The sequence below is a fragment of the Pristiophorus japonicus genome, chromosome 11 (genome assembly GCF_044704955.1).
Source record: "Pristiophorus japonicus isolate sPriJap1 chromosome 11, sPriJap1.hap1, whole genome shotgun sequence".
Taxonomy (NCBI): Eukaryota; Metazoa; Chordata; class Chondrichthyes; family Pristiophoridae; genus Pristiophorus; species Pristiophorus japonicus.
In genome coordinates this window covers 162865406-162891873 of record NC_091987.1, presented here as the reverse complement: position 1 = coordinate 162891873, position 26468 = coordinate 162865406, and the positions used below count along the sequence as shown (strand labels likewise).

Sequence of the window (26468 nt, the reverse complement as noted above, 5' to 3'; positions counted from 1 at the left end):
AGCATCCAGCTACAATTAAACAGCTAAATCCTGGGGCAAATGGAGTTTTGAGAAAGTTTACCTTTTGCAGTGCTGAAAGGCTTACCAAAATTTAATTTACCAAAATGCTCTTAAATAGCTCGATCTCGGTCATGGAAGATATAGAAAGGATCATTCTTCAAAAAAAACTATATTCCACATATTTTTGACAGTCTATCAAAGCAAGAAAGAAAAGCACAACTCCAATCTCGACACGTGCAACAGATATATGGGCAATACCATTGGCTTCCAATTCCCTCCTGCACTGTATAATATTTCTCTCAAATGGCCGGTTGCAGTTTTTGATTAGGGAGGTACTCAGCAGGTCAGTTAATACAAATTACTGCTGGTCTTCAGATTGTTAATGTAAGCTTAAAAAAAAAACTTACCGTGTAGTTACCTATTACAAATTACAACATTTTTTTATTGCTCTTACATACCTGATATTCACACACTTCTTTCTCACAGTTTTCTGACAACATCTTTGTTTTTGTCAGAACTTATTGACGTTCACTATTTATTTGAGCAATCTGATCAGTTACTTCCTGCGTTCAAAGCTTAAAATGATCATATTCACTATTAAAAAAGAAAAATAAATTTGATACACTTTTTAAATTGTGCGTAACAATTTAAATTTAAAACAAAACAAATAGGCATTTATTCCTGAATGGCCCAGAGTTTATTTACCAGATTAAGGCTGGCAGCCTGAATGCAACAGGATATTTTTTCTTGCGAATAAACAAAATGCTACTCTTGAACATTACCACAAAGCCCAATGAAGATGTTGCTGCTTCAGAAAGAAAAACTGTCCCCAATCAATAGAATGGTCACTGTGAGTCAAAATGGTGCAAATAAATTCTGATACATTGAAATGATCTGAAACCATTAACAGGGCTCACAACTCAGCACAAGTGAAAAAACATTTCATTCAACAACTCTGGGCAAGTTTTGGCTTCCTGTATGGGCTTGTTTTGAAAAGAGATCCCAAGATATATCTATAGTACATTTATTTTTTTAAAACTTGATTTATATTAAACTACTGATAGAGGAGATCTGAGTTACACATTCCACTTGTGCCTCGACTGAAGAATTCTTCCATCTATATGTTGACAGGAAAGTAGAAAAACATAAAGACATGAAGAATACTCGTGTAACGTTGGCAAGCAATAGAGGTCAACATCAAGTCGTGATACTATTTTGGGGACGGGGCGGGGGGGGTGAATTGGGTTAAAAACTGATAGACAAACACAAGACGACGAATAAAAAGGCAAAAAATGGAATCCATAGCAGTTTTCAGTTCTGATAACTTCTATAAAAGAGATGGCGGAAGTTATGGCAGATACATTCGTTATAATCTGCCAAAATTCTCTGCACTCTGGGGAGGTACCAGCGGATTGGAAAACAGCTAATGTAACGCCTCTGATTAAAAAAGGGGGCAGACAAAAGGCAGGTTACTGTAGGCTGGTTAGTTTTACATCTGTAGTGGGGAAAATGCTTGAAACTATCATTAAGGAAGAAATTGCGGGTCATCTAGATAAGAATAGTGCAATCAAGCAGACGCAGCATGGATTCATGACGGGAAATCATGTTTAACTAATTTACTGGAATTCTTTGAGGACATAACGAGCATGGTGGATAGAGGTGGACCGATGGATGTGGTGTATTTAGATTTTCAAAAGGCATTCGATAAGGTGCCACACAAAAGGTTACTGCAGAAGATAAAGGTATGTGGGGTCAGTGGAAATGTATTAGCATGGATAAAGAATTGGCTGGCTAACAGAAAGCAGAGAGTCGGGATAAATTTGTCCTTTTCGGGTTGGAAATCGGTGGTTAGTGGTGTGCCACAGGGATCGGTGCTGGGACCACAACTGTTTCCAATATACATAGATGACCTGGAAGAGGGGACAGAGTGTTGTGCAACAAAATTAGCAGATGACACAAAGATTAGTGGGAAAGCAGGTTGTGTAGAGGACACAGAGAGGCTGCAAAGAGATTTAGATAGGTTAAGCGAATGGGCTAAGGTTTGGCAGATGGAATACAATGTCGGAAAGTGTGAGGTCATCCAACTTGGGAAAAAAAAAGGGAATACTATTTGAATGGGGAGAAATTACAACATGCTGCGGTGCCAAGGGACCTGGGCGTCCTTGTGCATGAATCCCAAAAAGTTAGTTTGCAGGTGCAGCAGGTAATCAGGAAGGCGAATGGAATGTTAGCCTTCATTGTGAGAGGGATGGAGTAGAATAGCAGGGAGGTCCTTCTGCAACTGTATAGGGTATTGTTGAGGCCGCACCAGGAGTACTGCGTGCAGTTTTGGTCGCCTTACATAAGGAAGGATATACAGGCTTTGGAGGGGGTACAGAGGCGATTCACTAGGTTGATTCCGGAGATGAGGGGGTTACCTTATGATGATAGATTGAGTAGACTGGGTCTTTACTCGTTGGAGTTCAGAAGGATGAGGGGTGATCTTATAGAAACATTTAAAATAATGAAAGGGATAGACAAGATAGAGGCAGAGAGGTTGTTTCCACTGGTCAGGGAGACTAGAACAAGCGGGCACAGGCTCAAAATAGAGGGCGGGGAGCCAATTTAAAACCGAGTTGAGAAGGAATTTCTTCTCCCAGAGGGTTGTGAATCTCTGGAATTCTCTGCCCAAGGAAGCAGTTGAGGCTAGCTCATTGAATGTATTGAAGTTACACATAGATAGATTTTTAACTAATATGGGAATTAACGGTGAGGTGAGTGGGCGGGTAAGTGCAGCTGAGTCCACGGCCAGATCAGCCATGATCTTGTTGAATGGCGGAGTCGGCTCGAGGGGCTAGATGGCCTACTCCTGTTCCTAATGCTTATGTTCTTATGTTCTTATACAGATTAACAGAGCATGGTTAGAATTCTGAGCATTGTGCTTAGTAGATTCTTCAACCAGTTGCCATTATAGATTCTGAAAGATGTATCATCTCTTGTCCCAAAGTAAGAACTGAAAGTCAGTAGTTAAGCTTACATACGTGGTTACTGAATCAAGATAATGCTCCCTGGCTTCTTGCTTCTTATGGCTCTGCATCAGTAGCTTATCCTGTTTTTCAAGCTTTGAGCAGAGAATCCTTTTCAACTGAGTCTCTCCTGCCTGCATGTACTCCAGTTTCATTTTTTTGCTATCGAGCTCATTTTTTTCTTTCCAAATCTGTACAATGGTCAGGGAATAATCTATACCTGCATGTATCAGATGGTATCACTTGAGAGAGATAAATACACAATATACAACAACTATTGGATGGAAGTGAACACGATAGTTGATTGTAACAAGTTCTTAAAGTATATTAAACACATACAATAGGAGGCATCCTCTTTCTCCACATACAAGGAACATTTCTTATTCTAACAGCAGAGCAATCAAATCCTTGCCTGGCCCTTACATTCTCCCTGCAACCTACAAGAGTACAGCTCTAGTTCAACTATATAAAAGCTTAGAAAGATCTGAGTACTGTGGCCAATATTGCGCTTCACAGTATATGAAGGATATTGCGACTTTAGAGCAGGTACAACGCAGATTCACTAGGAGGCTGTCTGGTATGAGGCAACACAAATAATTAGACCTGAACAATTGGGGCTTTTTTCATTAGAATGCAGATAATGGGGCAATACGATATAAATGTTTTAAACTATGAAAGGATGGGACAGGATAGATAAAAGCTGACAGTTACAAGTCAGATTAAGGTCGAGAGGCCCTCAATACATGAGTAAATGTAAAATTTAGAGTGCGGGAGAAATGTCATCACAGAGTTGAGGCAGAACTTGTCAGTAGGTACATGAAGGGAAAGGGGTTGAAGGGATGTGGGTACAGGGTGGGTTAATTTGACCAGAACTATTTGCTCACGTGGAGAGTAAACAGCAACACAGACAAGTTGGGCTGAATGGCCACATTCTGTGTTGCAAGATCTATATATTTCTATGTAATTCGAAAACTAATGTGTAAGATTTGAGGTGCAGAGTAAAAGCTCCCAGCAATTGTGCCACAACACATTAGGAATGGAACAATATTAGAGGGTGCAATGAATTCCCTCTAAATGAGAGGAAGTTTTGGAATTGATCATCCAGCAGATATTCTCCTTTACTAGTCAAACTGAAAGCTTTTGTCGTCCTGCAATCTGATAAGAGGAAACAATTATTGTAAAAACTCTTGCACAGTCATCGGTCTGTATAACAAAGTCCTGTATATAGCACAGGTCACACTAAATGCACATGAAATAACACCAAAAATATGAACACTATTTTCTGATTGCCGTATATGGCCATTATTTGTTTAGTTGACCATGCTGATTTGGTCATATAGCTGACAGGTGGGAAAAGCTATCACTACACATCACAATCAACAAACCAACACAAAACCAATCAAACCCCCTTCCCGCAGTGATTGTGGCAACCATATTTTGAAAACAACCATCTTATATACCAACAATAAAATTTAGTACATAGAAATACAGCAGAGAAACAGCCCAATCTGTCCAAATAGTCCATGGCAGTGTTTATGCTCCATTCGAGTCTCCTCCCACCCCTCTTCTAACCCTAACCATTCTATTCCTTCTGCCCGTATGTACTTATCTAGCTATGCTATTCACCTCAACTACTCCTTGTGGTTGCAACTTCCACATTCAAACCATACTCTAAGTAAAGACATTTCTCCTGAATTGCCCTTTGCATTAGTGACAATCTTATATTAACGGCCCCTAGTTTTCAACTCTCCCACACGTAGAAACATCACCTCAACATCTAACCTATTGAACCCCTTTGTAATTTTAAAGACCTCTATTAGATTACTCTTCAGTCTTTTCTAGAGAAATGAGCCCCAGCCTTTTCAGTCTTTCCTGATAGTTCTGGTATCACCCTTGTAAATCTTTTATGTGCCTTCTCCAGTGCCTCTATATCCTTTTTATATTATGGAGACCAGAACTGTGCATATCATGACATAAAATTAAGACTTGTATGTTAGTCTCTCAAACTATCCTTTGCAATTTCACCATCTACCAAGCAGGAGAGGGGTGTCGATCCAGAGGCTCCCCAGCGCGTTGTTCACATACAATTCCAATAGAATAACTTTGAAAACAATTTCTAAAGCGAAAGCTAAAGCTAAAGCTTTGCAAAATGTTACAAAGCATATATTCTTTGCGAAACATAGTGGAATTCACATACCTCAGTCTTCATGCTGTCTAAATGGTCAGAGCCAGCTTGGGCTTGTTGCAATAAACGGCAGTAAGTTCTTTGTCTTGGAAATTGGTAAAACTTGCCAACTTGTCCTGAAGTTCCAATGTTCTCTCATCTGTCTTTTGCTATTAAATATACACAAAACTGAATTACAATGGGCTATGTTGTATGTAAGCTAATTCTATGTGATGTGCATACCAGTTGGCACAGCCCTCGCGAAGTAGTTTGTGGCACTGTTTAGGGACAAGGACTGATGATGTGAAACTGCAGCACTTTCTCTACCCCAACAATCCCCAACCAGAACATTAGGGATACACAGAGTTGGACAACACACAATTTAGATCGGCCTCTTTGCACTTTGTTCCTCCTAAATAATGTGGGATATACATTTAGTTACCTTTTATGTGCACTTTTCAAGAACCTGAAGCAAATATGGCAGAAAAGCAGTTTTATGCATCAACTGTGCCCATCAGTGATCATGACAGGGCTATTACAGTGTGCACAATATTTAAAATAATTAGCAGAAGTTGGTGCTAACATAGCTTAGGAACTGTAGAGGCACTCAGTAATAACACTGCAGTGGTCGCTGCTGATTGGTGAATCAAACAACAGTCCTGCTCAGGATAAACACTCTATTTATTATATTTCAATTAGGTGCCTCAGACCCTATGCTAATATTTTTTCAATGAACACCAAGAATATTGGTTTATCAGTGATGTTACCATGCAGTCTAGGAAGCCATAGTTTCAAGCCGAGTCTGTAACCAGACTAGTTGTAATTCAATGTTACTTTTCGTTGCTAATAAAGGACAGTGCAGGTTGAACCTCCCTTATCCGGAATTAAGGGATTTTTCCAGACAAGTGATGGTCACATTAAATTGGATGGTACAGGTACCGAGCAAGGGGATATTGAGGCTGGCTGACTTGGTAGTGCGGCAGAGTGATCAGGAGGGCTGCGGGGGGGTGGATCGTGGACTCAGGCCAGCGATTGCGGAAATCGGCAGTGAGGAAGGACTTCAATTTGTTTATGTCGGAGTTCTGTACACTTACCACCTGGTGGCCGGGGTAGTTCCGGATAAGGGAGGTTCAATCTATATGATATGTGTTGCTGTTCATTCTAGGAAATTGCTAGCTAATCACTGCCAATGCCCTGATTCTATGATTTTAAAAAATGAGAAAACACAAACAGGCCTAATTCAAGACAAAATACACTTGCAATCTGTAGATACGCTAGTGATTATCTCATGTAACCGAGGGGCCGTATGAACTACTCATGTTCCTATTTCTTATATTCTTATGTAAGCTAATCCTTTACGCTTTGGCCCAATTCAACGGCAAAACTGCGACATGAAGAATAAGGAAACAAATCTTTTAGCCGGAGCAAAACAAACTGGCATCAAGGCACAGTTCCTGTGGGTTTAATAGATTGTGCCACTGTTTACCTACATCATAACATTTCCATACATATCCTAAGGATATATCATCCTCGATCCAAGGACCACTAAACATCCATAGTGAAAAGGAGATGGTTAGGCCCAGGTAACTGGTAACAGTTAAAGTGGATGTAGGTTGGAAGAGACTGGGCAAATGGAAGAAAAAAATAAGTCGAGATAGGAAGAAATAAGTTCTATGGGGCAAGAACACACAAACGATGGGTGTACCAGGGCAGTCCGTTTTGTGGAACTTGGGAAGGAAGTAGACGCACACTGTGCAAGGTGGAAGGTCATGGCAGGATGAGGGTGAGAAAGAGAAGATCTCCTGAGGAATGAGATCAGTGATAGTCTGGGAAACGATGGCTTGATGTTTGATGGTGGGGTCATGGTCCAGGGAGAGGTAGAATGAGGTGTCAGAGAGTTGGTGTTCAGCCTGTGCACGGTAGAGGTCTGCTCTCCCAGCAACAATAGTGCTGCCCTGGTCAACAGCATTAATGACAATATCAGGGATGCACCTGTGAGAACAGAGTGTTTCAAGTTCAGAGGGAGGTAGGTTGGTGCGAGTGAGAGGAGTAGAGAAATGGAGATGGCCGATGTCACACCGACAGTTCCTTGAAATAAAAAAAGGTCAAGAGAGGGCTAGAGGGCAGAGGGAGGAGTCCAGGTGGAATGAGAATGCTGAAGATGGGAGAGAGGCTCCATACCTGTCCAAATAAGTGAGCACTGCGGAATGCCGTGCTCTAAGAATGCTGATGCTTACAAACCAAATTCAATGTGTAAGCCAGAAGCAGAGATAGCAGGGAAGCATTTGATCCTTATCAATATTATTAGTGAGATTGCACAGAATACTACAATCAGTTCTAATGATCATATTTAGAAAAAGTTCAAAAGAAGAGTAGTGAATAAATGGTACAAAGGGCAATTAGAATAATTTGGTACTCGATCAGCTGCAATGACTGGTTCAGAAAACTGTGCTCAATACTTTGAACAAAATTTGCAATTTGTATGATACTGGCCTTTTGCACAAAAGCAATTCACTTCTTGATACAATTTTTTTTAAACATAAAATGCGACTGGTAAAACATCCTCAATGCTAATCTGTCTGAAATCTATCTCCAGGGTGAATAAATGTTTCATCAGCATGGAACCCTGTCTGACTCTTAACCAGCAACCCCTACACTGAAACGTTGCACGCATGAATGTTAGGCAAGGATAGAATTTGCGTAAAATGAAATGCCTCAAATAGCTCACCAAAATCCACTGTCTAAATTTATATCTTAAGTTCAAGTTACAAAACAGCTGCCAGCACCAGGAGGGCATATGCGAGCATGAGTTAACAACTTTAAGTGAAAGGAGGGTATGAGCAGGATCTTACCATCTCTTCTTTCTTCTTTTCTATTGCCTCCCTCATTCCCTATATTTCACTCTTCAGTTGTTGTGGGCATTCCACAATTAGAGATTTGAGGTTTGCTTGCCTTTCTTTTGCATTGGCCAAGGTCCAATTTTCACTGGCTCTATTATTAAATAAAACTCGATTAGGAAAAACATACATTTAGATCTGCAAACCATTTCAAACTGTCAACCAATACTCTGCTAATGCTACAAAAATTCGGATTATGGAACGGATTTTTTTACAGAAGCATCTCACTGCCATACTCCGCTTATCCATCGGCTCCCTCAGCTGGCTGTGTAATGCAATGGCACAAGACATTTTAAACAAAAGGAACCAGTTTTCGCCTCGCATTTTTAAAAAAAGTTCAAATTGCATGAAGGTCTGTTACACAAAGCTATAATGACCTCCAACTGCTTATTTACAGTCTAATTTCAGTCGTACAGTCAAATCTACTCATTTGTCTATCTGTATTGCATAGCAGTCATTCCAACCAAACTACAAACAAAACCACACCTCTGCACATCACTGTAAACTGGCAGACGATGTTACCATGGCCCGGAATTTGCAGTCAGCAGCGAAGCTAAGGCATTGAATGCTGGTCCCGAAGCAAGCTTTTCACAAGGATCTCGCGATTCCAGTGTCGAGAACTATGGGTTTTCCTACCTTCAAGTAAAATCAGCGATCTGTAGAGGGGATCGCCTTGTGCAAAAAGCTGTGAGATCAACAGGTTGTCTTAACAACCAGTCCAAATGCAGAATTCTTTCAGACAGTGAATGCTTTTACATTATTCTTTTTAAAGTATTTTTAAATAATTAGAAAGAGCAAAACAAAGATTGGGCCCCTCACATGAGAAAAAGTCAAACCTGAAATAAAGATGGACAAACTTAAAAAAAATGAAATGGAGAAGTTTCAGACTGCACAAAATTAAAATGAGTTTTCCAGACCCTTAACATTGGTTTCCCTGTAATAACACGGTCAAAACCACAGTTATACTTAGTCCCGTTGGGTCTAACCTTTAGTGAGGAATTTAACATCATACTTACTGTGGAAGAGGCAAAGTTTTCAGCAGTTTCAATGATTTGCCTGATTACACATATTGCTGGCTCGGTGGTGGTGGTGGGGCGAGTGCACAGTTAGCCTATTTCTGAGATTTCAATGACTGAATAAAACTTTGGGATCTCTGCATGCGTCTGCGCATACACCAAATCCCAAAGTTGCGGTCATTTTCAAAGGCGGAATGTCGGTGAGTGCTGCCAATTCGCCATCTCAACCATAAATTCTGGAACCTTATTCTTTAATGGGATTGTTTAATTTCTCCTACAGGTATTGGGAAAAATTTCCATTTCACTTGAAAAGCATGAAGACGTTCCTCAAGAGAGAGCTGAAACTGAAAGGCAGAATAATATGTACAAAAGGATGAAACTTTGAAGGCAAGTCAATGAGCTAAATTGAAGATTTTATCTAAAAATAACTACAAAGCTGTTAATGACTTGCTGAAAGATTTCTTAATCATATACCACATATCCACTTACAAAATATAGCTATAATTTTGAAAATAATATTACACTATCTGGTCAAAATTAAAATCTAATTAAGATATACTTACCAGCATTTTGTTTTGTTCTGTAATTTCAGCTGTCAGTTGTGTGCTTGCATCTTGAATGGACTTCTGAACAAAAATTAAAAACAGACTCTGTACGGTGTAAGGAATGGGTGTTTCCAAGACACAGTCCACAGGCCAAATGTGGCCTGTTAGCTCCACTGATCCAGCCAGTTAACTGCAGAAATCCAAATGCAACAACTTACAGCTGGGCAGGTTAAGACTGAGGACAAAGAAATGGCTAAGGCATCAAATGGAGTATATGTTTTAACTATTAAAGATGAAGATTGCCAGTGGTTACAGATGCAAGTGCACTCAACACTGAACCCTTGGAAATTAATTCAGCAATGATCTTGGTTAAGGTTAGCTCTTAAAGCTGATTGGGTTGTTAGATCTGATGACATCCCTTATTTTATTTACCACTTTGAGATGTATGTTATGTCAGTTGCTGACTCATATTTAAACAGCTCACAGAGATCTACAGTCATTCCTATGAATTGGAGGGAGTTCCAAATAGTTCCAACATTAAAGGCAATAAATCAGACCCTGGGAATTCTAGGCCAGTTACTTTGATATCAGTTGTAGGGAAGATACTGGAAGTCATAATTAGAGATATTTTCTGTGAGCACTTTTATGACAGAGAAAGTTATTTGTGCATAAAACAGGTATCAAATACGAATTTTCAATAAATACACTTTGGTCAAAGTAGCCAACTCGAGTGATTACTCAAAACACCATAGAAAACCCATTATTGATGCGAAACAGCAGTAACTTTAAAAGGTAACGAATGATTTAGAAATGATAAGTGAATTCCTTTTCAGGATTCAATGCTTTATTTGCTATTATTTTGTGTGTTAATTCGGTCATAATTGCAAGGCATTTGGTACTCCTTTTCGTCCTTCAGAATTATTTACCTTTTTATTTAGCAAAACTGATCAGCATTGGATAGAACATTTCCCAGCGAAATTTTGATCCATTGGCAAATATTAAATGGAAATAACCGCACCAAAACAGGCCATTCGGCACAACTAGACTATGCCAGTATTTATGCTCCACACGAGCCGAAACAGGATAGCACATTCTCGTAGAAGTCCGAAATATGGACAGCAACATGTGGGGGGAGGGGTGAAATTAAGTGCCGGACTGATTAAATGCAGCACATTTTTGGCTCTCTCTGCACATCCACACTCGATCCATTCCCACAGGAGCAGTACCGAATGGTACCCCACTCTTTCCTCAGCAACGTGCTGAGAAAGTCAGGGGATCTGTTGGTCGCAATGGGGGAGAGGAGGTAGAGGTGGGGTGGGGGGGGGGAATACGAGCAAATTTATTTGGTGGAGGGAGAAGGAGGAGAGCGAGAAGAGGTCGGAGGGGGAGAAAGAGAAAGAAGGTCAGGAACTTGCGAGGTGGGGAGGGAGAAGGAGACGTCAGGAACTTGTGAAAGTGAGGGGCGGTGGGGGAGGAGGTGGTCACGAATCTGGTGGATTGGGGCCGGTGGGGAGGTGGGGGAAGAGAGGTCAGGAACTTATTGGGAAGGGAAATGATCAGAAACCTGTTGTGGTGGAGGTGTCGGAGGCGGGGCTGCGGGGGGGGAAGAGAGAGAGAGAAAGAGGTCAAGTACTTGTTGGGTGGGCGCCAGAATTTTTTTGCGCGCATGGGAAGTGGGAAGGAGGTCCTAACCTGCAAGGGTTGCACTGTCTGTTCTCTGAAAACAGTAGTGTGAGCTATGTCTGGAGCCTGGCAGTCAGAATAAATGGATCAATTTACAAATTGCCAAGTAGCTGTACACTCAGATAAGCAGGATCCAATTACACATTCCAGACAAACTGCTGGGAATGTCTCGTCCTCCCAGGGGACCAATCAGAAATCTGATCTAGTCATCCAACGGGACTAATCAGAACTTTGGTATTTCAAATATACACTGCCATGAAGTCCTTCTCAAGTACAAATCAATTCAGCTGTCCATGGAAATAATGATGTTGCATCCATAGGTTTGTCGTAAGTCTGCCAGTCAGCAGACACTGCAAAATGTATTCCTCATTATTCAACTACTTTATATTACAGGTTGAACCTCCCTTACCAGGGACTCCCTTATCCAGAAGACCCCTTGTTCGGAACCATTCCTGGATGCTGGGTGGCGCATGCGCATAACATGGCTGATCAAATTCATCGAAAAATATGAAAAATATATTTACCCAACTTCGGAACCAACACCCCGGGGGCCAGACGACAACACACTGATGGAAATTCCAACAAAAATTGTTCAGAAAATACTTTCAAAATACTTACAATCTTAATATTTTGGACCACACGCATGTGCATGCGCCCACACCTTTAACAAAAATATCATTCATTTGTAACAGGCCAAGTCCCAAGGGTTGCATATAGAAACATAGAAACATAGAAACATAGAAAATAGGTGCAGGAGTAGGCCATTCGGCCCTTCTAGCCTGCACCGCCATTCAATGAGTTCATGGCTGAACATTCAACTTCAGTACCCCATTCCTGCTTTCTCGCCATACCCCTTGATCCCCCTAGAAGTAAGGACCTCATCTAACTCCTTTTTGAATATATTTAGTGAATTGGCCTCAACAACTTTCTGTGGTAGAGAATTCCACAGGTTCACCACTCTCTGGGTGAAGATGTTCCTCCGCATCTCGGTCCTAAATGGCTTACCCCTTATCCTTAGACTGTGACCCCTGGTTCTGGACTTCCCCAACATTGGGAACATTCTTCCTGCATCTAACCTGTCTAACCCCGTCAGAATTTTATATGTTTCTATGAGGTCCCCTCTCATTCTTCTGAACTCCAGTGAATACAAGCCCAGTTGATCCAGTCTTTCTTGATAGGTCAGTCCCACCATCCCGGGAATCAGTCTGGTGAACCTTCGCTGCACTCCCTCAATAGCAAGAATGTCCTTCCTCAGGTTAGGAGACCAAAACTGTACACAATACTCCAGGTGTGGCCTCACCAATGCCTTGTACAACTGTAGCAACACCTCCCTGCCCCTGTACTCAAATCCCCTTGCTATGAAGGCCAACATGCCATTTGCTTTCTTAACCGCCTGCTGCACCTGCATGCCAATCTTCAATGACTGATGTACCATGACACCCAGGTCTCTTTGCACCTCCCCTTTGCCGAATCTGTCACCATTCAGATAATAGTCTGTCTCTCTGTTTTTACCACCAAAGTGGACAACCTCACATTTATCCACATTATACTTCATCTGCCATGCATTTGCCCACTCACCTAACCTATCCAAGTCGCTCTGCAGCCTCACAGCATCCTCCTCGCAGCTCACACTGCCACCCAACTTAGTGTCATCAGCAAATTTGGAGATACTACATTTAATCCCCTCATCTAAATCATTAATGTACAGTGTAAACAGCTGGGGCCCCAGCACAGAACCTTGCGGTACCCCACTAGTCACTGCCTGCCATTCTGAAAAGTACCCATTTACTCCTACTCTTTGCTTCCTGTCTGACAACCAGTTCTCAATCCATGTCAGTACACTACCCCCAATCCCATGTGCTCTAACTTTGCACATCAATCTCTTGTGTGGGACCTTGTCGAACGCCTTCTGAAAGTCCAAATATACCACATCAACTGGTTCTCCCTTATCCACTCTACTGGAAACATCCTCAAAAAATTCCAGAAGATTTGTCAAGCATGATTTCCCTTTCACAAATCCATGCTGACTTGGACCTATCATGTCACCTCTTTCCAAATGCACTGCTATGACATCCTTAATAATTGATTCCATCATTTTACCCACTACCGATGTCAGGCTGACCGGTCTATAATTCCCTGTTTTCTCTCTCCCTCCTTTTTTAAAAAGTGGGGTTACATTGGCTACCCTCCACTCCATAGGAACTGATCCAGAGTCAATGGAATGTTGGAAAATGACTGTCAACGCATCCACTATTTCCAAGGCCACCTCCTTAAGTACTCTGGGATGCAGTCCATCAGGCCCTGGGGATTTATCGGCCTTCAATCCCATCAATTTCCCCAACACAATTTCCCGGCTAATAAGGATTTCCCTCAGTTCCTCCTCCTTACGAGACCCCCCGACCCCTTTTATAACCGGAAGGTTGTTCGTGTCCTCCTTCGTGAATACCGAATCAAAGTACTTGTTCAATTGGTCCGCCATTTCTTTGTTCCCCGTTATGACTTCCCCTGATTCTGACTGCAGGGGACCTACGTTTGTCTTTACTAACCTTTTTCTCTTTACATATCTATAGAAACTTTTGCAATCCGTCTTAATGGTCCCTGCAAGCTTCTTCTCATACTCCATTTTCCCTGCCCTAATCAAACCCTTTGTCCTCCTCTGCTGAGTTCTAAATTTCTCCCAGTCCCCAGGTTCGCTGCTATTTCTGGCCAATTTGTATGCCACTTCCTTGGCTTTAATACTATCCCTGATTTCCCTTGATAGCCACGGTTGAGCCACCTTCCCTTTTTTATTTCTATGCCAGACAGGAATGTACAATTGTTGTAGTTCATCCATGCGGTCTCTAAATGTCTGCCATTGCCCATCCACAGTCAACCCCTTAAGTATCATTCGCCAGTCCATCTCAGCCAATTCACGCCTCATACCTTCAAAGTTAGCCTTCTTTAAGTTCTGGACCATGGTCTCTGAATTAACTGTTTCATTCTCCATCCTAATGCAGAATTCCACCATATTATGGTCACTCTTCCCCAAGGGGCCTCGCACAACGAGATTGCTAATTAATCCTTTCTCATTACATAACACCCAGTCTAAGATGGCCTCCCCCCTAGTTGGTTCCTCGACATATTGGTCTAAAAAACCATCCCTTATGCACTCCAGAAAATCCTCCTCCACCGTATTGCTTCCAGTTTGGTTAGCCCAATCTATGTGCATATTAAAGTCACCCATTATAACTGCTGCACCTTTATTGCACACACCCCTAATTTCCTGTTTGATGCCCTCCCCAACATCACTACTACTGTTTGGAGGTCTGTACACAACTCCCACTAACGTTTTTTGCCCTTTGGTGTTCTGCAGCTCTACCCATATAGATTCCACATCATCCAAGCTAATGTCCTTCCTAACTAGTGCCTTAATCTCCTCCTTAACCAGCAATGCTACCCCACCTCCTTTTCCTTTTATTCTATCCTTCCTGAATGTTGAATACCCCTGGATGTTGAGTTCCCAGCCCTGCTCATCCTGGAGCCACGTCTCCGTAATCCCAATCACATCATATTTGTTAACATCTATTTGCACAGTTAATTCATCTACCTTATTGCGGATACTCCTTGCATTAAGACACAAAGCCTTTAGGCTTGTTTTTTTAACACCCTCTGTCCTTTTAGAATTTTGCTGTACAATGGCCCTTTTTGTTCTTTGCCTTGGGTTTCTCTGCCCTCCACTTTTCCTCATCTCCTTTCTGTCTTTTGTTTTTGCCTCCTTTTTGTTTCCCTCTATCTCCCTGCATTGGTTCCCATCCCCCTGCCATATTAGTTTAACTCCTCCCCAATAGCACAAGCAAACACTCCCCCGAGGACATTGGTTCCGATTCTGCCCAGGTGCAGACCGTCCGGATTGTACTGGTCCCACCTCCCCCAGAACCGGTTCCAATGCCCCAGGAATTTGAATCCCTCCCTGCTGCACCATTGCTCAAGCCACGTATTCATCTGAGCTATCCTGCGATTCCTACTCTGACTAGCACGTGGCACTGGTAGCAATCCCGAGATTACTACTTTTGAGGTCCTACTGTTTAATTTAGCTCCTAGCTCCTTAAATTCATTTCGTAGGAACTCATCCCTTTTTTTACCTATGTCATTGGTACCAACGTGCACCACGACAACTGGCTGTTCTCCCTCCCTTTTTAGAATGTCCTGCACCCGCTCCGAGACTTCCTTGACCCTTGCACCAGGGAGGCAACATACCATCCTGGAGTCTCGGTTGCGGCCGCAGAAACGCCTACCTATTCCCCTTACAATTGAATCCCCTATCACTATCGCTCGCCCACTCTTTTTCCAGCCCTCCTGTGCAACAGAGCCAGCCACGGTGCCATGAACTTGGCTGCTGCTGTCCACTCCTGATGAGTCATCCCCCTCAACAGCACTCAAAGCAGTGTATCTGTTTTGCAGTGGGATGACCACAGGGGACCCCTGCACTACCTTCCTTGCACTACTCTTCCTGCTGGTCTTCCATTCCCTCGCTGGCTGTGGACCCTTCTCCTGCGGTAAGACCAACTCGCTACACGTGATACTCACGTCATTCTCAGCATCGTGGATGCTCCAGAGTGAATCCACCTTCAGCTCCAACTCCGCAACGCGGACCGTCAGTAGCCGGAGGTGGACACACTTCCCGCACATGTAGTCGTCAGGGACACTGGTGTTGTCCCCGTGTTCCCACATGGTACAGGAGGAGCATATCACATGACCGAGCTGTCCTACCATGACTTAACCCTTAGATACACTTAAATTGCCAACAACAATGTTAAAAGTTACTGACTAATAAAGAAAAAGAAAAACTACTCACCAATCAGCAGCCAATCACTTACCACGTTGGCTGTGACGTCACCTTTTGATTTCTTTCTACTTCTTTTTGACTTCTCTCAGCTGGAGCTGCACCGGTACCCGGACTGCTGAGCCTTTTATAGGCCGCTGCCTCTCTCGACTCCCGCCTCTCTCGACGCTCCCCGGACTGCTGAGCCTTTTATAGGCCGCTGCCTCTCTCGACTCCCGCCTCTCTCGACGCTCCCCGGACTGCTGAGCCTTTTATAGGCCGCTGCCTCTCTCGACTCCCGCCTCTCTCGACGCTCCCCGGACTGCTGAGCCTTTTGTAGGCCGCTGCCTCTCTCGACTCCCGCCTCTCTCGACGCTCCCCGGACTGCTGAGCCTTTTATAGGCCGCTGCCTCTCTCGACTCCCGCCTCTCTCGACGCTCCCCGGACTGCTGAGCCTTTTATAGGCCGCTGCCTCTCTCGACTCCCGCCTCTCTCGACGCTCCCCGGACTGCTGAGCCTTTTATAGGCCGCTGCCTCTCTCGACTCCCGCCTCTCTCGACGCTCCCCGGACTGCTGAGTCTTTTATAGGCCGCTGCCTCTCTCGACTATAAGTTTGGTTACCTAGTTATATTAAAGCTCAAATTCTAAAACATAGCTTTGCTAGATCTGGCACATCATTATTGATTTTAAGAGTGCAGTGCACTGATTTCCTGCAATGACACCACCCTCAAAGTTCACACCACACATTTTCACGCCTTCCCTCCTTTTGAAGACACACAGAATTGAGATATTTTCTGCTTGTGGGAGATTGGTGTGTGCAAGCTAGTTGCTGTGTTCCCCGACATAATAACAGTAACCATTCTCTGAAAGTAATTAATTGACTGAAAAGCACTTTGGGATGTCCCAATATGTTAAAGTTCTTATCAGAGCGAGAATAGTAGAGGGAAAAGCTTGCTGCCTTTCATTTGAGGAAAATAGTCCACACATCTTTGTGAACATCAGCACACTTACTTGCTTGAGACGTTATTCCCGGTTTATGAATTGCTGCAATTCTGTAATATCTGTAGGCAGCACCTCAAATTTTGCCTGTTCCTCAGGTAGTATGGTACTGGCAAAGTAAATGGATTCTTATATAAAGTGCTTTTAGATCACTTTCTACAATTTACATATCTTTAAAAGATCATAAAAACAAATAGAGTACACATTTTAGCAGTAATACCAATCTATTCAACAGATGGCTCAACTGGCAGCACTTCAGCCTCCAGTTGAGAACCTGAGCTCATATTAAGCAGGGTTAATACTTGCCAGTACAAATATGATACCACAGAAAGCTTGATGCAGTTTTGTAATGCAGTGTTTGAAGAACCAACAGTTAATACTACATCACAAAGCATATCACAATATAAATTAACTTGCATAATTAGATGACTATAGTCAACAATAGTTATTCTATTAATCAACAATGCAGAGGCAACATTTGTAAATTGACAGATTGTCTCACAAAGGAAAATAAACAGCAGTAGTGTATTGAAATGGTGTGATATTCCAATCAATGAACATTAAAGGAGAGCCATGTTTTCAAGATATAAAAAAAATAACCTACCCCATGATAGTTTTGTAATGTTTCTCCCTAATCATACCGCATCTGTAGTTGCCTTGCTTGTTTAACACTTGGTGAACCTTTTAGAATTTTTAAAAGTAGATACATTTTCATAAAACATAAGAATTAAGGGCAGGAATAGGCCATAAGGCCCCTTGAGCGTGTTCCACCATTCAACAAGATCATGGCTGATCTTCGACCTCAACACTACTTTCCCACGTGATCTCCATATTTCTGGATTCTCCAAGAGTCCAAATATCTCACGATGTCAGCATCACAACCCTTTGGGGTAGGGAATTTCAAAGATTCACAACCCACTGAATGAAGAAATTCCTCCTCAATTCTTCCTTAAATGGCTGCACCCTTATCCTGAGACTATGCCCCCTAGTTCTAGACTCTCTAACCAGGGGAAACAATCGCTCAGCATCTACCCTGTCAATCCCCCTGAGATGATTATATGTTTCAATAGGATCACTTCTCTCTAAACTCCAGAGAGTATAGGCCCAGAGCAAAAGGTGTATTTTTTGTCTCATACATAATGCAGAACAACTGCCACCAGCCACTGGTTGTTCTGATGAGTATTAACCATGGTAATTAGTTCATTATTCTGTATGAAATATCAATATGAGGGTCCTGCAGACTTGCAATCTACCTGGTCTGCAAGCATCATCAAGATTTGGTTGTTAACACATGCCAATATTGGTACAAATGAATCATGCCTGTCGTGCATAACCTGATTATACATAAATTTCCCTTTAACAGGTTAAACCGTATTGAGATCCACATACCGAAGTATTTGGATTTTGTGTTTCATTTCTTCATTTCATGAAAACATCTGATGGATCATCTCCAGCTTTGATTTCTGTGGGGAACAAGTGCATTGGGTCACTTTTCTACTAGCCGCCTACTCCTGCAATTTGCAGTGGATGTTATTTTCCTTAAGGAACAGACTGTACTGCTCTGTTGTTAGAATCGTCATGAATATATTGCAACTGAATATGTAGTAAGATAAAGTTTGAATTGATAACATTCAAACACTATGCATTAGCTTGTTTTCAGATAGAAGACATTAGAATGAACTTGAAAACCAAATTAACAAATGTACTCATTATCATATATAATTAATAGAATCTAAAAATACTTAGAGAGTGCAGAAGTCAGTCGATGGAACATTATTGTTTCCAATCCACATAAATAGCCAAATTTGCAGCCAACACTAGAATAGGGACTGGCTCAAAAATGGCTCTCTATTTCGTTCCCTATTTTAGTGGGAAATTCAAGATTTGCACGCACTTGACAAAATAAATTGAATGCTGCTCTGATAAATGTAAAGTAGTGCATGCCAAGAGAAAAATGTGCAACATAAGTATAGAGTGAAGGGAACAGAATTTGCATTGAAACTAGAAAACAACATGTTACTTTCAATTTCTAAACAAAGGGCAGCACAATTAAAACATTTTCACTGTTACCTAGGATGCTGTTTAAGTGTATTCGTCTGAAAACACTTGGAGCACTACATTCAATTCTGGGCACCATGTTACCAAACAGTAATAGGGATGTTGGGGAGGGCATCAAACAGGAAATTAGGGGTGCATGCAATAAAGGTGTAGCAGTTATAATGGGTGACTTTAATATGCACATAGATTGGGCTAGCCAAACTGGAAGCAATACGGTGGAGGAGGATTTCCTGGAGTGCATAAGGGATGGTTTTCTAGACAAATATGCTGAGGAACCAACTAGGGGGGAGGCCATCTTAGACTGGGTGTTGTGTAATGAGAGGGGATTAATTAGCAATCTCATTGTGCGAGGCTCCTTGGGGAAGAGTGACCATAATATGGTGGAATTCTGCATTAGGATGGAGAATGAAACAGTAAATTCAGAGACCATGGTCCAGAACTTAAAGAAGGGTAACATTGAAGGTATGAGGCGTGAATTGGCAACGATAGATAGGCGAATGATACTTAGGGGGTTGACTGTGGATGGGCAATGGCAGACATTTAGAGACCGCATGGATGAATCACAACAATTGTACTTTCCTGTCTGGCATAAAAATAAAAAAGGGAAGGTGGCTCAACCGTGGCTATCTAGGGAAATCAGGGATAGTATTAAAGCCAAGGAAGTGGCATACAAATTGGCCAGAAATAGCAGCGAACCTGGGGACTGGGAGAAATTTAGAACTCAGCAGAGGAGGACAAAGGGTTTGATTAGGGCTGGGAAAATGGAGTCCGAGAAGACGCTTGCAGGGAACATTAAGGCGGATTGCAAAAGTTTCTATAGGTATGTAAAGAGAAAAAGGTTAGTAAAGACAAACGTAGGTCCCCTGCAGTCAGAATCAGGGGGAGTCATAACGGGGAACAAAGAAATGGCAGACCAATTGAACAAGTATTTTGGGTCGGTATTCACGAAGGAGGATACAAACAAACTTCCGGATATAAAAGGGGTCAGCGGGTCTCGTAAGGAGGGGGAACTGAGGGAAATCTTTATTAGTCGGGAAATTGTGTTGGGGAAATTGATGGGATTGAAGGCCGATAAATCCCCAGGGCCTGATGGAATGCATCCCAGAGTACTTAAGGAGTTGGCCTTGGAAATAGTGGATGCGTTGACAGTCATTTTCCAACATTCCATTGACTCTGGATCAGTTCCTATGGAGTGGAGGGTAGCCAATGTAACCCCACTTTTTAAAAAAGGAGGGAGAGAGAAAACAGGTAATTATAGACCGGTCAGCTTGACCTCATCAGTGGGTAAAATGATGGAATAAATTATTAAGGATGTCAAAGCAGTGCATCTGGAAAATGGTGACATGATAGGTCCAAGTCAGCATGGATTTGTGCAAGGGAAATCATGCTTGACAAATCTTCTGGAATTTTTTGAGGATGTTTACAGTAAAGTGGACAAAGGAGAACCAGTTGATGTGGTATATTTGGACTTTCAGAAGGCTTTCGACAAGGTCCCACACAAGAGATTAATGTGCAAAGTTAAAGCACATGGGATTGGGGGTAGTTAGCTGACGTGGATTGAAACTGGTTGTCAGACAGGAAGCAAAGAGTAGAAGTAAATGGGTACTTTTCAGAATGACAGGCAGTGACTAGTGGGGTACCGCAAGGTTCTGTGCTGGGGCCCCAGCTGTTTACATTGTACATTAATGATTTACACGAGGGGATTAAATGCAGTATCTCCAAATTTGCAGATGACACTAAGTTGGGTGACAGTGTGAGCTGCGAGGAGGATGCTATTAGGCTGCAGAGTGACTTGGATAGGTTAGGTGAGTGGGCAAATGCATGGCAGATGAAGTATAATGTGGATAAATGTGAGGTTATCCACTTTGGTGGTAAAAACAGAGAGACAGACTATTATCTGAATGGTGACAGATTAGGAAAAGGGAAGGTGCAACGAGACCTGGGTGTCATGGTACATCAGTCATTGAAGGTTAGCATGCAGGTACAGCAGGCGGTTAAGAAAGCAAATGGCATGTTGGCCTTCATAGCGAGGGGATTTGAATACAGGGGTAGGGAGCTGTTGCTACAGTTGTACAGGGCCTTGGTGAGGCCACACCTGGAGTATTGTGTACAGTTTGGTCTCCTAACTTGAGGAAGTACATTCTTGCTATTGAGGGAGTGCAGCGAAGATTCACCAGACTGATTCCCGGGATGGCGGGACTGACCTATCAAGAAAGACTGGATCAACTGGATTTGTATTCACTGGAGTTCAGAAGAATGAGAGGGGACCTCATGGAAATGTTTAAAATTCTGACGGGTTTAGAAAGGTTAGATGCAGGAAGAATGTTCCCAATGTTGGGGAAGTCCAGAACCAGGGGTCACAGTCTGAGGATAAGGGGTAATCCATTTAAGACCGAGATGAGGAGAAACGTCTTCACCCAGAGAGTGGTGAACCTGTGGAATTCTCTACCACAGAAAGTAGTTGAGGCCAATTCACTAAATATATTCAAAAGGGAGTTAGATGAAGTCCTTACTACTCGGGGGATCAAGGGTTATGGTGAGAAAGCAGGAAGGGGGTACTGAAGTTTCATGTTCAGCGATGAACTCATTGAATGGCGGTTCAGGCTAGAAGGGCTGAATGGCCTGCTCCTGCACCTATTTTCTATGTTTCTATGTTTCTATGTTACAAAGAGTCAAGACAGAAATAGAAAAGCACATGCGGACATTGGGCAAAGATAGGATATATAATCCCGAGGAGACCGACTGTCCAGGCTCACACAGGAATACTTGGGTAAGATATTAAAGGATGCCCAGCTTTCCATGAACCATTCTCCCTCAAGGATTCAATATCTTCACCGGGAGAGGAGTTCAGGTGTGGGGGTGCTTGGAGAAAATCGTAGAAAAAAGACAAATCGTCAAGAGCTACATGAATACATTCACAAGTTTGCATCTGGGACATTATTCAGTCTGATCTCAAATACTATCGCTGTCAGTGAAAACAAATTTAAGCAAGTCATTTTCACAGAATGAGTCACTAAAATAATGCTGATCAAATATTATGGATAAACAAAAAAAAATGGCAAAAGCCATCGTAATATTGGTTGTCGCATCATGTGATCCTACTTAAATCATTGCTGAACATATTTTTGTTGTCACATAGATAATGGGGAAAGCAAGAGAAAAAACAGTCCAATTAATGTCAGGAGTTTTAGTAAAAAAGTTTTAATATAATGATTGAAATAAAAAAACAGAATAGGAACAGGAGTACCCCATAATGAGGACAAACTGAGTAAACAGCCACAATTGAAAGCAAGCAAACACTTGTGCGTAAATCCCAATCACCAGAAAAACTATTTAAATCCTTAATTCACAAAAAGAAATGGACAGCCATACACCGAGACAAAAAACAGGTACAGAATGGAAACAAAAAATCTCATACACAATAATTACAAGTTAATACAATCCTTCCATACCTTTTGGTACAAGAACAAGCGGGAATCTTGCTACATTCTCTTTGCTATAAGCAGACCAAAGGATTATCTTGGAATTACTATTCAATAATAACAACACTTGTCTGTTGGTTCGAGTAGGTCTCAAACGTCACAATTCTGAACTGAAGAAAGTTGATGATGGCACTCAAGATGCCAATGGTATGTTTTGTTTCTTTGTTTAAAAATAAAGGTGAGTGCATCAGATGAGCGAGTGAGAAAGAGAAAGAAAAACAATGAGTGCTGGTTTTAGCTTCAGCAAGGCATATTACAAGACTATCACAGTAGTATGGAATTTAGATGTGGAAGGTCCTTGGAGAGGAGCTAAGAAAAACGACCATCACACGCAGCAGTCAAATCTAGACAACAATTCTCAGTGAACTTGTATAGAAACATAGAAAATAGTTGCAGGAGTAGGCCATTTGTCCCTTCGAGCCTGCACCGCCATTCAATAAGATCATGGCTGACCATTCCCTCAGTACCCCAGCTCTTTGATATATTAACTTGGAGATATTACACTCAATTCCTTCATCTAAATCATTAATGTATATTGTAAGGAGCTGGGGTCCCAGCATTGAGACTTGTGGCACCCCACTCGTCACTGCCTGCCATGCTGAAAAGGACACATTTATCCCGACACTCTGCTTCCTGTCGGCCAACCAGTTCTCTATCCATGTCAGTACATTACCCCCATAAAATGTGCTTTGATTTTGCACACCAATCTCTTGTGCGGGACCTTGTCAAAAGCCTTTTGAAAGTCCAAATACACTACATCCACTGGTTTTCCCAAGTCCACTCTACAAGTTACACCCTCAAAAAATTCCAGAAGATTCATCAAGCATGATTTCCCTTTCATAACTCCATGCTGACTCGGACCGATCCTCTCACTGCTTTCCAAATGTGCCGCTATTTCACCTTTAATAACTGATTAAATATTTTCCCCACTACTGATGTCAGACTAACCGGTCTTTCATTATCTGTTTTCGCTCTCCCTCCTTTTTGAAAAAGTGGTGTTACATTAGCTACACTCCACCCCATAGGAACTGATGCAGAGTCGATAGACTGTTGGAAAATGATCACCAATGCATCCACTATTTCTATGACCACTTCCTTAGGTACTCTGGGATGCAGACTTTCAGGCCTTCAATCCCATCAATTTCACGAACACAATTTCCCACCTAATAAGGATATCCTTCAGTTCCTCCTTCTCACTAGATCCTCGGTCCCCTCGTACTTCTGGTAGGTTATTTGTTTCTTCAGAATCAGGGGAAGTCATAACGGGGAACAAAGCAATGGCAAACCAATTGAACAAGTACTTTGGTTCGGTATTCACAAAGGAGGACACAAACAACCTTCCGGATATAAAAGGGGTCAGAGGGTCTATAAGGAGGAGGAACTGAGGGAAATCTTTATTAGTCGGGAAATTGTGTTGGGGAAACTGATGGGATTGAAGGCCGATAAATCCCCAGGCCCTTATGGACTGCATCCCAGAGTACTTAAGGAGGTGGCCTTGGAAATATCGGATGCATTGACAGTCATTTTCCAACATTCAATTGATTCTGCATCAGTTCCTATCGAGTGGAGGGTAGCCAATGCAACCCCACTTTTTAAAAAAGGAGGGAGAGAGAAAACAGGGAATTATAGACTGGTCAGCCTGACCTCAGTAGTGGGTAAAATGATGGAATCAATTATTAAGGATGTCATAGCAGCGCATTTGCAAAATGGTGACATGATAGGTCCAAGTCAGCATGGATTTGTGAAAGGAAAATCATGCTTGACAAATCTTCTGGAATTTTTTGAGGATGTTTCCAGTAAAGTGGACAAAGGAGAACCAGTTGATGTGGTATATTTGGACTTTCAGAAGGCTTTCGATAAGGTCCCACACAAGAGATTAATGTGCAAAGATAAAGCACATGAGTTTGGGGGTAGTGTGCTGACGTGGATTGAGAACTGGTTGTCAGACAGGAAGCAAAGAGTAGGAGTAAATGGGTACTTTTCAGAATGGCAGGCTGTGATTAGTGGGGTACCGCAAGGTTCTGTGCTGGGGCCCCAGCTGTGTACATTGTACATTAATGATTTAGACGAGGGGTTTAAATGTAGTATCTCCAAATTTGCGGATGACACTAAGTTGGGTGGCAAAGTGAGCTGCGAGGAGGATGCTATGAGGCTGCAGAGTGACCTGAATAGATTAGGTGAGTGGACAAATGAATGGCAGATGAAGTATAATGTGGATAAATGTGAGGTAATTCACTTTGGTGGTAAAAACAGAGAGACAGACTATTATCTGAATGGTGACAAATTAGGAAAAGGGAAGGTGCAACGAGACCTGGGTGTCATGGTACATCAGTCATTGAAGGTTGGCATGCAGGTACAGCAGGCGGTTAAGAAAGCAAATGACCTGTTGGCCGTCATAGCGAGGGGATTTGAGTACAGGGGCAGGGAGGTGTTGCTACAGTTGTACAGGGCCTTGGTGAGGCCACATCTGGACTATTGTGTACAGTTTTGGTCTCCTAACTTGAGGAAGGACATTCTTGCTATTGAGGGAGTGCAGCGAAGATTCACCAGACTGATTCCCGGGATGGTGGGACTGACCTATTAAGAAAGACTGGATCAACTGGGCTTGTATTCACTGGAGTTCAGAAGAATGGGAGGGGCCCTCATAGAAACGTTTAAAATTCTGACGGGTTTAGACAGGTTAGATGCAGGAAGAATGTTCCCAATGTTGCGGAAGTCCAGAACCAGGGGTCACAGTCTAAGGATAAGGGGTAAGCCATTTAGGGCCGAGATGAGGAGAAACTTCTTCACCCAGAGAGTGGTGAACCTGTGGAATTCTCTACCACAGAAAGTAGTTGAGGCCAATTCACTAAATATATTCAAAATGGATTTAGATGAAGTCCTTACTACTCGGGGGATCAAGGGGTATGGCGAGAAAGCAGGAAGGGGGTACTGAACTTTCATGTTCAGCCATGAACTCATTGAATGGCGGTGCAGGCTAGAAGGGCTGAATGGCCTGCTCCTGCACCTATTTTCTAAGTTTCTATGTTTCTATGTTTCCTTCGTGAAAAAGGAACGAAAGTATTTATTCAACTGGTCTGCCATTTCTTTGTTCCCCATTTTAAATTCACCTGTTTCTGATTCCAAGCGACCTACGTTTGTCTTCACAAATCTTTTTCTCTTCACATACCTATAGAAGCTTTTGCAGTCAGTTTTTATGTTCCCGGCAAGCTTACTCTCATACTCTATTTTCCCCCTCCGAATTAAACCCTTTGTCCTCCTCTGCTGACTTCTAATTTTCTCGAAGTCCTCAGGTTTGCTGCTTCTTCTGGCCAATTATTCGTTGGATTTAACACTATCCTTCATTTCCCTTGTTAGCCATGGTTGAGCCACCTTTCCCGTTTTATTTTTAGTCCAGACAGGGATTTACAATTGTTGAAGTTCATGTTTAAATGTTTGCCATTACCTATCCACCTTCAACCCTTGAAGTATCATTTGCCAGTCTATTCTAGCCAGTTCACGCCTCATACCATCGAAGTTACCTTTCCTTAAGTTCAAGACCCTAGTCTCTGAATTAACTGTGTCACATCCATCTGAATAAAGAATTCTTCCATTTTATGGTCACTCTTCCCCAAGGGGCCTCGCACAACAAGATTGCTAATCAGCCCTTCCTCATTACACATCACACAGTATAGGACGGCCAACCCTCTCATTGGTTCCTCGACATATTGGTCCAGAAAACTATCCCTAATACATTCCAGGAATTACTCCGCAACCGTTTTGATACCAGTTTGGTTAGCCCAATCTACATGTAGATTAACGGCACCCATGATAACTGC

At 42.3% G+C, this 26468-nt stretch overlaps 1 pseudogene; it reads right to left on the bottom strand.

The window, feature by feature from the left end:
- Positions 1 to 26468, bottom strand: part of LOC139275636 (kinetochore protein Nuf2-B-like) — a 71646-nt pseudogene that overhangs the window by 28652 nt on the left and 16526 nt on the right.